A 14,658-nucleotide genomic window follows, 5' to 3' on the forward strand; every position below is an offset into this window, starting at 1 on the left:
GATGATTATGTAACTCAAAAAAACATAAAATACTTATGAGTAATTATATTCTTTATTTTATATTTTGATAAACCCATAAATATAAAATATATTCATATATTAGGATGAAAAAACTGAAGTATCTGACAAGATTCTAATCGGACTAATCGGTTCGATCCGATTAATCAAAAATTGGTTAATTAGTTGGTTCGGTTAACGTCTAAAACCAGTCTATAAAAAATTGGTGAAAAAATAGTCGAATCGGTGGTTAATTGATGAACTAGATGAACTGTCCAGTTTTTTTAAAGGTCCCGTTCTTCCATTCAACATAAACACGGTGTCGTTTTGTTTAAAAAAAAAAACGCTTGAAGACCCCAAATGCGCTAATCCCCTCTCCCTTATCCCTTCTCACTCACTCTCATAAGTCTCACTCACCAAAATGGCACAAAATCCCTAATTTTAAAGATGGCAGCTTTGGAGAGCAGCGGAAGAATGAGCGGCGCCCTTGTCACAGCACGGCAGCGGTAGAGGAAGGAGGCAGTGGAACTGTGTTTGAGGATGATGTGCATGGCTTCTTCTCATTGTTGCAGTGTCTCTCACTCTCCGTCTCAGCCGCCGCCACTATTCTTCTCACCGTCTCTGTGCTCGTCGTGAAGCCTGCCTCTGTCCTCGCTGTCGTCGGCCGCCTCTTTCTCGTCGTCAAAAATGCCTCTCTCTCTCTCTCTCTCTCTCTCTCTCTCTCTCTCTCTCTGTGTGCGAAGTGTGAACGTACCCGTGCCACCGTGGACTCTTCACCGTCGCCATGAGATCTTCAATTTTCACCATCCTTCAACATCTTCTTGGTGGTCTTCTTTATTTTTACTGATTTTCTCCCTATTTCACTTTAGTTTTTGATTTGTTTCCTCTATTGTGGAGTCATTGATTATTTGGTAACTTTATTTATTCTGATTTCTGAGTTGCTTCACTTGCTTGTTGCTGATTTTTTTTATTATCAGTTGATAGTGCTATGATGCATTGCTTCACTACATTGTTTATAAAAATTAGTAATCTTCTCCATGTTTCTGTTAATGGAATATAGTGGTAACAGAGTATAAAGAATAGATATTGAAAACTAGTGATCACATATTGTGGAATTCTATATTCTGTAATGTATTCTTCTAATAATCCTCCTAATTTTGATATAATTTCGGATTCTGAATTTTGAATGTTGAATTGAATTTTGGTATAATTTTATAATGCTGAACAGAATTGATATAATTTTGGATTTTGAATGGTTGTAATGGCTGAGATTTTATTTTAGTATAATTGCTATAATGGCTGAAACATGAAGTTGGGTTTTTCGGGGGCAGGACATGGTTTGTATTGCACATTTTGAAAAAATATTACTATTGAGATTAGTTCATAGCTATATCTAATTATTAGTAATTTGGCATTAATTGAGTGAATTTTGTCTAATTAAGTAATTATTGATGTTGGTGATTGTTGATTGAATGTGCCATGATCTTTTAGTTATACATTTTGATGTTTGAATTCGAATGTAGAATTTTAATGATGAGATGAGATATAGCTTAGTTAGTGGATAGATTATGAAATTTTAAATTTTATTATTATATGAATGATTGAATTTAAATTTTAAAAGATTTATATTGTATTTTTAATAATTTTATTTTATATTTAACAAAATCGGTTCGACCACGATTCGACTACGGTTGAATCATTGAACTATTGAACCAGTTACTCGACCGGTTTAATGATCGGTTCGATTTATTAGCACTCTTATTAAAATTTAGTCAATATTTAATAAAAAAATTAATTTTACATTATTAAAACTATTTTTATTAAAATTTGATCGAAACTTAATTAATTAATGGCTATAAATCACATGCAAAACGCTTTTTTGAGGGTTGGTGTCCTCGCAGCCGCAATAGTCTTCCTCTACCCTCTCCCTTCTAAGCTCCTTCTTTTTCACCATCTGCCCATCATAGCCTTCGTTGGCTTAGTTTTCGCCACCGCCGCCTTTCCACCACTTCCCCACCCACGCCCCTCCAGTTCTTCCACATTCTTCTTCGTCTGTCTGCTATTGTCTCACTCCACCGCCACCCTTAAAACCTTCTGCCCCCAATGGATGCTCTTCCCACCTCCTTTCACCTCAAATTGTAGATCCCACCATTGCCTATCTAACTGCCTCTTCTTCATAAACCTCTTCTTCTGTTTCTGTTTGCTTGTTTATTTTCAATTTGTGTTATATGTGTTTGTTTTGGATCTCATTTTTGTTTTTTCTTTTCTTTTTTGGATTTCTATTTTAATTTAAAATAACTCTTATTGGAATATTTATCTCCTTTGTGTGGTGACATTAGTTTTTTTTATGAGGATTATAACTTTTGTAATATTGTGATAAGATCAAATTGGATGCCCAAAATGGGCGATTGATTTTTATTTTTAATACTAAATGAAGTTGAAAATGCAAACTTTATATGCCTATAAATAGAGAAGCAATACGAGGAATATTACACACAGTAATAAAATCTTCTCTCTCTTTTATATTACTAATACAACTCTATCTCTTTCGTTATTTTACAAGTATTTTTTAATATTCTTCTCTCTCACTCTTTAATATAATATTAGTAAATATATTAATCATCTTTATTATATTGAGATAGTAATTGTGGTACTAGAGTCTTCTACTTATACTTTTATTTTATATTTATTTTACAACACGTTATCAGCACAAGACTCTGATCAAATTTTTAGGAAGACTCAGGTAACAAATTTTCATTATGTCGAAACTCTCTCATCTTGAATTCAATGCTCTTGATATATCTGGAAACAATTATTTATCATGGATATTAGATGCTGAAATCTATCTTGATTTAATGGATCTTGAAGATATCATTAAGGCTAAAAATAATGCATCCCAGAAGGATAAAGCTAAAGTCATGATTTTTCTTCGTCGTCATCTTGACGAGGGATTGAAAAATGAATATCTCACATTAAAAGATCCTGCTGATCTTTGAAAAGACTTTGAAGAAAGGTATAATCATCAAAAGATGGTGATACTTCCTCAAGCCCGATATGAATGGACGCACTTGCGTCTACAGGATTTTAAATCCATAAATGAATATAATTCGGCAATGTTTCGAATAACCTCACAAATGAAATTATGTAGGAAAAATATATCTGATAATGATATGTTAGAGAAAACTTTCTCAACCTTCCATGCCTCGAATGTGCTCCTGCAGCAGCAGTATCGAGAAAAAGGATTTAAAAAATATTCTGAGTTAATTTCTTACATTCTTGTTGCTGAACGCAATAATGAGTTGCTATTAAAGAATTACGAAGCGCGCCCAGCTGGTGTAGCCCCATTTTTTGAAGTAAATGCGACAAATCATTACTCCATAAGAGGTAAATGGCAGGCAACAAGAAAAATTATGGAAAAAAAAGGAATTATTTTCAAAAGAGAGGATCTCACCAGAAGTGGGATAAAGAAAGAAATATTGGGCAAAATAAATCAACAGAGAATAAGTATTTCCGTTGTGGTGGAAAGGGCCATTAGTCACGTACCTGTCGTACACCAAGGCATCTAGTCGATCTTTATCAAGCATCTTTGAAAAAGGACGACAAAGGAAAGGAAACGAATTTTGTTTCAAATGATGCTGAAAATTCCACCACTCATTATGATGTATCTGATTTCTTTGAGGATTCTGAAGGAAATATTGGTCATTTGATCAATGATGGAATAGTTTAATATGGGGGATTGTTAAGTATCCATGTAAATAAATAATGTAAAGAACTTATTTTTAAGTTTTATTTTCTATATATTTAAATTTCAAATGTGATGTATATAAATAATAAAATATTAATGTTTATGAATTTTAAAATAATTAAATGTGTCAAGTTTTAAAATAAAATTTTAGTATATGACATTATTTTTATGTACATTGTTTCTTACAAAAATAATTCCAATCAAGTATTCAATTTAACTGTGCATACTACTCATTTTATTATTATTATTTGTCTTTGAAGAAAATGGCAAGGATATATAATGAAGATGTATGCCTTGCGGATAGTGCAAGTTCGCACATCATTCTCAAAAGTGATATATATTTTACCCATCTTGTGCCAAAAAAAAGAATATGTTAATACTATTATTGGCTCAGGCAATGTGATTAAAGGCTCCGGAAGAGCTATAATTTTATTTCCCAGAGGAACAAAATTCATAATAAATAATGCACTATTGTCTACCAAGTCTCTAAGAAACTTGTTGAGATTTAAAGATATTCGCCGAAATGGATATCACATTGAGACTATGAATGAGGGAAGTCGTGATTACTTATGTATCACAACTTATGATTCTAATAAAAAGGTTATATTAGAAAAGTTGCCCTCACTTTCATATGGGTTATATTATACCAAGATTAGTACAATTGAATCACATGCCACTGTAAACCAAAAGTTTACTACCCCAAATGAATTCATAACTTGGCATGACCGATTGGGTCATCCGGGAACAACCATGATGCGAATAATTATTGAAAACTCCCATGGATATTCACTAAAGAACCAGAAGATTTTTAAATCTAGTGAATTTTGTTGTGCTGCATGTTCTCAAGGGAAGTTAATTTTAAGGCCACCACCAGTAAAGATTGGATTTGAGTCCCCTGAATTTCTAGAAAAGATTCAAGGCGATATATGTGGACCTACTCATCCACCATGTGGATCTTTTAGATATTTTATAATACTGATAGACGCATCTTCGAGATGGTCACATGTGTGCTTATTGTCTTCTCGCAACCTAGAGTTTGCGAGATTACTGGCTCAAATTATTCGATTAAAAGCATAATTTCTAGAAAATTCAATCAAAATAATTCGTCTTGATAATGCTGGTGAATTTACTTCTCAAGCCTTTGATGCTTATTTTATGGCTAATGGAATAAGTGTTGAACATCCAGTAACTTATGTTCACACACAAAATGGGTTAGTAGAATCACTTATTAAACGCCTCCAATTAATTGCTAGACCCTTACTTATGAGAACAAATCTCCCAACCTCGGTTTGGGGGCATACTATTTTACATGCCGCAGTACTTATTCGTTTAAGGCCAACGAGTTACCATAAATTCTCTCCTATGCAATTAGCTTTTGGCCAGCAGCCAAATGTTTTCCATTTAAAAATATTTGGGTGTGCGATATATGTTCCCATTGCACCACCTAATCACACCAAAATGGGACCCCAAAGAAAATTGGGGATATATGTTGGATATGATTCTCCCTCTATAGTAAGGAATCTTGAGATACAAATTGGGAATGTATTTAAAGCCCGATTTACGGATTGTCATTTTGATGAATCAAAATTTTCAACATTAGGGGGAGAGAATAAGCTTCTTGAAAAGGAACTTAATTGGAATGCATCATTGTTGATGTATTTAGATCATCGATCAAGGCAATGTGAACTAGAAGTTCAAAAGATTATACATTTGCAAAGAATAGCAAATGAATTGCCTGATGCATTTTCCGATACAAAGAGGATAACCAAGTCTTATATACCAGCAAAAAATGCCCGAATTCAAATTGATGTCCCAGTCGGACAAATAGCCACTGAAGCAAATTCACGCCAGAAGCATGGCAGGTCTGTCGGTTCTAAAGACAAAAATTTTCGAAAGAGAAAAGAGGTAAATATTATTCCTGTTGGAAAGGACATAGTAAAGACACCTACAGTTGTCCGAAATTCTGATATAGTTTTAACGTCAGAAGACGTTCAGGTACCTAAAAATTGTAAAAATGATGAGATCTTGATAAATTATGTCTTTATAGGAAAAAAATGGGACCGAAATAAGACAATTATCAATGAAATATTTGCATATAATGTGGCATTAAATATCATGCATGAAAGTAAGGATTTTGAGCCAAGATTAGTCGAAGAATGTCGACAAAGGAATGATTGGCCAAAATAGAAAGAAGCCATGAAGGCTGAGTTAGACTCACTAGCAAAACATGATGTCTTTGAACCTATAGTCCGTACACCAGAGATGTGAAACCTGTTGGATACCGATGGGTATTTGTGAGAAAACTAAATGAGAGAAATGAAGTTGTACACTACAAAGCTCGACTTGTAGCACAAGGTTTTTCACAGAGGCTCGGGATAGATTATGAAGAAATGTATTCTGCTATAGTGGATGCGATAACATTGCGTTATTTGGTCAGTTATCTGTATATTATAAACTGCATATGCATTTAATGGATGTGGTAACAGCCTATTTATACGGCTCATTAAATCGGGATATCTATATGAAAGTCCCTGAAGGACTAAAGATATCTAAACCATCAAATGAATATTCACAGGGGTTATACTCAGTCAAATTGCAAAGATCTTTATACGGTCTAAAGCAATCTGGACGAATGTGATATAATCGTCTTACTGAGTATCTGGCCAAAAATGGATTCAAGAATGATAATATATGTCCATGTGTTTTCATAAAAAAAAAACTGCATCTGGATTTATTATAGTTGTTGTATACGTTGATGATTTAAATATCATTGGAACTCGTGAAGAGATTCCAACAATTATAAAAACTCTAAAAGAAGAATTTGAAATGAAAGATCTTGGAAGAACTAAATTTTGTCTCGGCCTTCAGATCGAGCATACAAAAAATAGGATCTTTATTCATCAAACAATATACACAGACAAGATCTTAAAGAGATTTTATATGGATAAGTCACATTCATTAAGTACCCCAATGATTGTAAAATCTTTGGATGTGAAAAAGGATCAATTCCGTCTTAAAGAAGAAAATGAAGATATCCTTGGTCCTGAAATACCATATCTTAGTGCCATTGGAGTACCAATGTATCTTGCTAATAATACAGCTATATCATGGAGGTCCACAAAATAGACGATTGCAGCAACATCCTCTAATCATGCTGAAATACTAGCGATACATGAAGCTAGTCGCGAGTGTTTTTGGCTCAGGGGTTTGATCCAATATATTCTGTCATCATGTGGACTGATTGATCATAAGATAGCTCCAACTATCCTGTTTGAATATAATACAGCATGCATTGCTCAATTTAAAGGCGGATACATCAAAGGCGATAGAACAAAGCATATTTCTCCCAAATTCTTCTTCACTCATGATCTTCAAAATTAAGGGACAAATGATATCCAACAAATCCGCTCAAGTGACAATCTGGTAGATGTATTCACAAAGTTACTCCCAAAATCCTTCTTTAAAATACTAGTACATGAGATTGGGATGCGCCGATTTTGAGATATTAAATGATGTCGACAAGAGGGGGAGACTGTATTCTTTTTCCCTTGGTAAGGTTTTTTCCATTAGATTTTTCTTGATAAGGTTTTTAATGAGACAGTTCCCATCAAAGAATATTGTACTCTTTTTCTTTCACTAAAATTTTTTTTCATTGGATTTTTCTTTAGTAAAGTTTTAATGAGGTATAATCCTAAATGGCATTCAAGGGGGAGTGTTGTGATAAGATCAAATTGGATGCCCATTAATATGGGCGGCTTTTTATTTTTAATACTAAATGAAGTTGAAAATGCAAACTTTACATGCCTATAAATAGAGAAGTAATATGAGAAATATTACACACAGCAATAAAATTTTTTTTCTCTTTTATATTACTAATACAACTCTCTCTCTCTTTCGTTATTTTACAAGTATTTTTGAATATTCTTCTCTCTCATTCTTTATATATAATATTAGTAAATATATTAATCATCTTTATTATATTAAAATAGTAATTGTGATACTATAATTTTCTACTTATATTTTTATTTTATATTTATTTTACAACATGTAATTCAATTTTCACAAGTTTTGGAGGGACATCTATAAAAAAAAATCTGTTGTTCATAAAAGTTTCTAAGGATTGAAAAAGTATTTAGATATGTTCAAAAAAAAGAGAAACAACATTCTATTATTAATGTATGGATTTAGAAACGCAAAAGATTTAGATTTATTTTTATTTTTTTATATTAAGATTCTTTAGAATCGAATATTATGTCTTCTATTAAATAATAGTTCATCATAAAAAATATTTATCTTTTTTACTAGATATAAATCTTATATTTTTTCTGTAATCTATAAGTGTAGTTTAATTTTTTTTTAATAAAAAAATAGTTTCATATATTGCCATTTTTTTCGGTAGAACAAATATATATATTGTCAATGTCAAACTAATTTTAGGATTTAAAGTATTGGATAATCAAAGTCTAATAATTTTTGTTAAAGTGGCCATGCACATAACTAAATATTTATATAAAAATTGTACAACAATAATGCATTGGAATTCATTTTTCTATATATTGTTTTATTTTTATAAGTCAGTTGACTATTTTTAACATATATATGAAATTATTGTACTTCTATTTAATTATTGAATTGTGTTGCCAATATGTCATTAAGAAGGAATTAAGCTACGATTTAACCAATAAGAATCTCCATTATAAACGTCGTCCAATAGATGTGAATTTTCTCTTTATTATTTTTGAAGTTGGTCAAAGAAAATTAATAAAAACTTGACGCATTATGTTTTGTATTTTAGTTTCTAGTGGAACTTGACGCACTGTGTACGTTTTTCCTTTTTTATTTTTCAACGTGGAGCTTGATGCATTTCGTTATTGTTAATTAAATAAGAAATAATTATATATAATATTATTTATTTATTTTTTTAATGATCATGTAGGGCAAGTATTATAGAAAAATGCCCTCTATTCAAGATATGTGGTGGGGTCTATAGTTGTATTATTTACCTGCCTTTCATCATCACAAAATGTGATTAACAGTGATGATAATGATGTTATAGTAAAAATGTAAAATACACATACATATTTTTTAGTGGTGGTGTATGCGTTAGTTGACTCATCAATAATTATTAATTTTTAAAAATGAATCAACGTAATGTTTCTTTTATTGGGATATAATTATGGACCTGCTTATCTGATAAGATGGCATGTTTATACTAAGTAGAAAGAGAAAGAAATTTTGATATTTATATATAAATATATGTCTATATATAATTTAATTTATTTTTAATATATATTTTATATTTTAATGTGTATTTTACCTCGATAATTAATTTTAATATATATTTAAGGCGATTGTTTTATATAACAAGACACTCTAATATTCTAGTTTTGCACCTATCAAACAAGAGAAAGAACAAAACATCATACATTAGTATGTTTTAAGCAGAAAATTTAGGATCCATGATTTTAACGCTTAGGATTATATATATAATATACAATAATTAGAATCTTGAAGGCTTAAGTGGTTAACAAAAATAAAAAGACAAAAAGACTTAAGGCTGGTTAGGTATTATCATAATATATAATTGGCAGTGTGATGTGTTCTTTGGGCATTAGCAAGGCACTTAGACGTATTTTGTTAGGATAATATATATATATATATATATATATATATATATATATATTTGGGTTAACAAAAATATTATTTGTATAATGAGCCAATTATTAAAATTAGTCATTATATATTTTTATATAATTTAATTTATTTTTAATATATTTTATATTTTATAATAATATTTGATTTTAATGATTAATTTTAATATAATTATTATGTTAAACATATGTTTTCTTTCGTGGTACAGGAATTGGAATCTTTCTTCAGTTGACGTCTGAAATTTTGGGGGATCAATGAGAACGACCCATCATCATTCCTTTAATTGTTCTGTTCCTCTTTGAGATGCCAATACTTTTGTTTAATGGACTTGGCCTTTACCATATATACATACTCTTCATATTTTTTTTTCACCTTTTTATATATATTAATAACGAATCACATTAAATATACATAAAAAAATTAGCTAACAAATTAATTATGTATATAAAACATATATTGATATATGAAATATACGTATAAAATAATATATATAAATACAAAAATTAAGTGATTAATATTTTTTATTTACCTTATATTTAAGATAACATTAACCAATTTTTTAATTTTCACTAAAACATTAGTTTCTTAGTTTTTTATATATAGATAATAACTAAGTTTATTGTGCATCAAGCATTTTTTATTAACTAACGAAAAATACGATGAATTGAAGTAGGTGACATATTTAGTTAGTTACTTACTTATTTTTAACCACTTTCTACTTTCTAGTTTCTGCGTCTTCTACTCTTCTTTATCCATAATGCACTTTGGCAACAATATTAACATTAATAAATTAGTAATTAAGTTTCGTAATTTTGTATCATCTCTTTAATATTATATGCACTAGAGAGTAGAGACTAGACGATCGATGGCTTTAACTTTCTACTATATACACGGAATTCACCTTATTTAATTTTTTTCATTCATTAATTATGGAAGCTAGCTAGTTTACTTCATTATCTTCTGGTGGCTTCTTCCTTCCAGAATAATAATTAATAATAGGACATGAATACTACAATATGGTAAATTACTTATATGCCCTGCATGCAAAGTCGCATTCTAGTAGAAATTCAAAAGCACACCATAATTGAATCACTAAAAGAATTTGAATTACATATAGATAATTTTAATATGAAATATAAAAATATTTAATTATTTTAGTATTTTACACTATTATAATAACAACACAAAATATAAGTAGTAAATTTTTTTTTTAATTATAAAAAGATAGAATATCATTGATATTTTGTATTAATTTTTTAATTATAAAAAACCAAAACATTATTGATGTTTTATAAAAGTCCATAACAACATATAACATATACTTTGAATTATTTTTGAGAAATTCACTCTTAATAATTTAATATAAAAAAAATCACAAAAACTTAGCTTTGACTACGTTGAAAAGAAAAAAAGCAATTATGCTACAGTAATCTAGAGTACTAAGACTAAGGAATAGTAGAAAGAAAATATGAGGAATGATTGAGATCCAAGCAGTTGTCAGAACCTGGTTCCTGCTCACGGGGATGTTGACAACGTGGTCCAATCAGAAAAACATAAAAACACTAAAACACTTTTTTATTTATTTTTGTCAAATATGGTCCAAGAAAAATTACAAATTAAATGAGTGGCTGCTAGCCACCCTAACATGAATCATGCCACCGCCAAGTCGCCAAGCCCCAAAAGGTTTTAGGTTCGCCATTTTTATATCACTCCTTTTTCTTTTTTTTTTAATTGTTATGAATATGAAATTTCATAAAAAAATTTCATATTTTACATGACCCAATCGAATGCAACGTATTGCGAGAATCAAGGACGGTGATTCCGAGAATCTACGCTGATAAAAAATGAGCTTTGCATAAACTATTAAAAAATCATTTATTCAATCTATTGGCTCTTTTTTTTTATTATTGTCCTATTGGCTTTGATTTGTAGGTAGGATTTTACAACGATAATTATTAAAAAATGAATAAAATATTTTAATTTGTTTTCTTTGGTTAAACTTTGTATATTAGTCTTATTCCATATAGGTGTTAATCAAAAGTAAGATGGGCCACACTCTTATATATGGTAGATAGAAAGAAGCATATTTTGGAAGAACAATAATGATAGAGGTACCACTTAAATAAAGATTCCAAAAATAATTTTTTCTAAAGATACTTATATATCAAAATTTAAATTATATAACGATGAATTTAAAAAATTTTGATAGTAGGGACGAAATATATATAATATAATAATAATTTTTATAATAAAAATATTATATTTACATAAAAAATTAGTTATCAAATTATTTACTATAAATTTGTGTACAAATATATATATTATTTAATTTATTTTTAATCTGTATTTTGTATTTTAAAATTTGTATTTTAAAATTTATTTTATATAAGTAATTATTTTATGTATACATAGCATAATTGTTATAATTATATTTTGTTATTGTAAAATATGATTAGGTTTCAAAATATCTAATTACAAATTAAAATACTAAAATAGTAATTTAAATAATAACATATAATTTAAAATTTAATTTTTTACATTTCATATTTTAAAACATTGGCTATATAATTAAAATGTCTTTTTTTTGTATATGTTGTTAAACAATCATTTAAAACTCAACTTTCATACAGTTAGCTCTTGATGATATTTATAGTTGAAAAAATTCATTTAATTAGTGTAGTTATTATGAAAAAAACTAAAGTTATTTTTAAAAGAAGAAATACAAATAGATAGATAATATTCTTTCGAGTCGATTTCTAAAAAAAAATCAATCTTATTTAAATTTAAAACTTGATCATTATAATGGACATCTAATATGAAGTTCTCAAATTGGATATCAAGTGTCAAAAATTGAATAAAAAATTATTATGGGGTCAAATTTAATAATTTAGTGGGGGCAAATAAATATTATTATTATATACTACTCAATAAAATTTCAAATTATAGTGGGGGCGCTTGCCCCACACCCTAAAGAATGAATCCGTCCCTGAAACCATACATTCTAAAAGCCACACTTTTAGCTACATAACACTTAAAACCATAGCATTTCATGAGAAAAGCGTCACCTAATGGAAAAAAGTAAATTAGAAGATTTAAGAGAAGAAATAATTAAATCATCAAAATTAATAGATCAAAAACTAATGATTTTAACTAATGTTAATTGTAATGACACTGAATTCTTAAAATCAATACAAAATGATTTTTCTCAAAATCTTTATTTTTCTATAAGTTTTATTGAATGACTTCAAAAACCTGAAAAAAACTTATATTTCACATGAAATTTCTAAAAAATGCTACCATGGAAATGATTCCCCACATCTCTATCATACTTTTAACCCACAATTAAATTCTATAGTAGATATACTTGAAGAAATATTAGTATCCATAAAATTTCAAAGAAATAAGAAAAAAGAGGAACCTAATATAAACAAAATTAAACAAATATTAAATAAATATTTTTAGAAAGAGAATCCCAAAGAAGAAAAAATTCAAAATATAGCCAACATAACAAAACTAAAAGTAAAACCAGCATTGAAATTATGAATATTGAAGAAAAATTAGAAGAAGTTACAATGCTTTTTAAACAATTAAAAATGGCTCAAGAAAATAATATTATGGAACAAGAATTTCAAATAGAAGAAGAATCAGTAAATTCTGAAAATATAGAAAATGAAGAACACATTCTAAATTATTCAAGTGATGAAGAACCAGCAATTCCAATACAAGTAAAAAATGAAGCTGGAATATCTAAGGATAATCAATCTCAATTTAAATGGGAAACAGGTTTTGAAAATTATGCTTTTAAAAAGGGATTTATAAATAAAAATTCAAAGTATACAAAAATACCATCAAAGTACATTCCTAAAATCCAGGAAACGGAAGGAGAAAGAATGCTCGATTTAGATTGTAAAAAGAATGAAAAGAAATCTTCGAGAACTGGTTAAATTCCTTCTTATTAGAAGCCTTTACTAATCCAAAACTTAGTGAATTGTCTGGAGGAGATATCTGGAATTATATAGAGTTTCATACTAAAGGAACTGTAAGAGATTATATGACATCAATAGAAAACCAAATAATAGAAGAATTAGCAATAAAAACAACAGTTTACGATAAGATATTACATATAATGATGATTCTGTATAAAGAATTTTTTGGAAAAAATATTATAGATCATAGACAAGAAGTCTATAATAAAGAATATCAAGAAGCAAAAAACCATTTAGCTAATATTCAAATATATAATTTATGTAATGTGGAATCTTATATATGTGAATATAGAATATATTATTATAAACTAAAAGAGGAAGATAAAAACCATTATCTTAGTATGTATATAATAAAACTTTCATACCCTGCTAATAAATTTATAATGGGAAGATTTATAAGAGAAATAAATAGAGGAACAATTGAAAATAGTTTTGGCAGAGCAACCTCTGCAATAAGAGAGGAAATAAAAGAACGTTGTATGCAAGAAGCAACTCAAAAAAGATTTGAAAATATAATTAGAATTTGCTGTCAGGATAATGAAGAAATACCTAAAAAATATGGTCTTAATAAAAATTTTCAAAGAAAATATCAATTTAGAAAAAGAAAATACTATCCAAACTGGAAAAAAAGTATTTTAGAAAAAGAAATAACAATAAAAACAAAAAACAAAAAAATGACTATTGCCCAAATTAAAAAGAAAATTGTAAGTGTTGGTATTGCCAAGAAGAATGACACTATGCAAATGAATGTCCAAAAAAGAAGAATAAAAAAGACCTTACCAAACAATTAGAAATTGCTAAGTCTTGTTTCATGGAACCATTAGAAGAATCAGATGATAACTTAGACTATATTTTTGAATATGTTTCAGAAATTGAGCAATAATGCCACATTTATTACAATAAAAATAACAGAAAAGTTTATAAATGCTTTCATAGATACTGGAGCAACATAATGCTTTGCTAGTACAAATATAAAACTTGATTGGAAAAAATTAAAGAAACCATTAAGAGTTAGAATAGCTGTCAAATCAATACATAAAATTGACCAAAAAGCAGAAATGGTTGAAATATTTATTCAAAATTATAGGTTTATTGTTCCATCCATATATATGATAGATTCTGGGATGGATTTTATCATAGGAAATAACTTCTTAAAGTTATATCATCCATTCATTCAAGAATTAACATATATAGTTTTAAAAGCTCCACACGATTCTTCAATAAATCAAAAATTAAAACGTATAAAGATACCAACTACTACCATAGATAAGATTTTAA

This window comes from Arachis hypogaea, chromosome 5 (assembly GCF_003086295.3).
Source record: "Arachis hypogaea cultivar Tifrunner chromosome 5, arahy.Tifrunner.gnm2.J5K5, whole genome shotgun sequence".
Classification (NCBI taxonomy): Eukaryota; Viridiplantae; Streptophyta; class Magnoliopsida; order Fabales; family Fabaceae; genus Arachis; species Arachis hypogaea.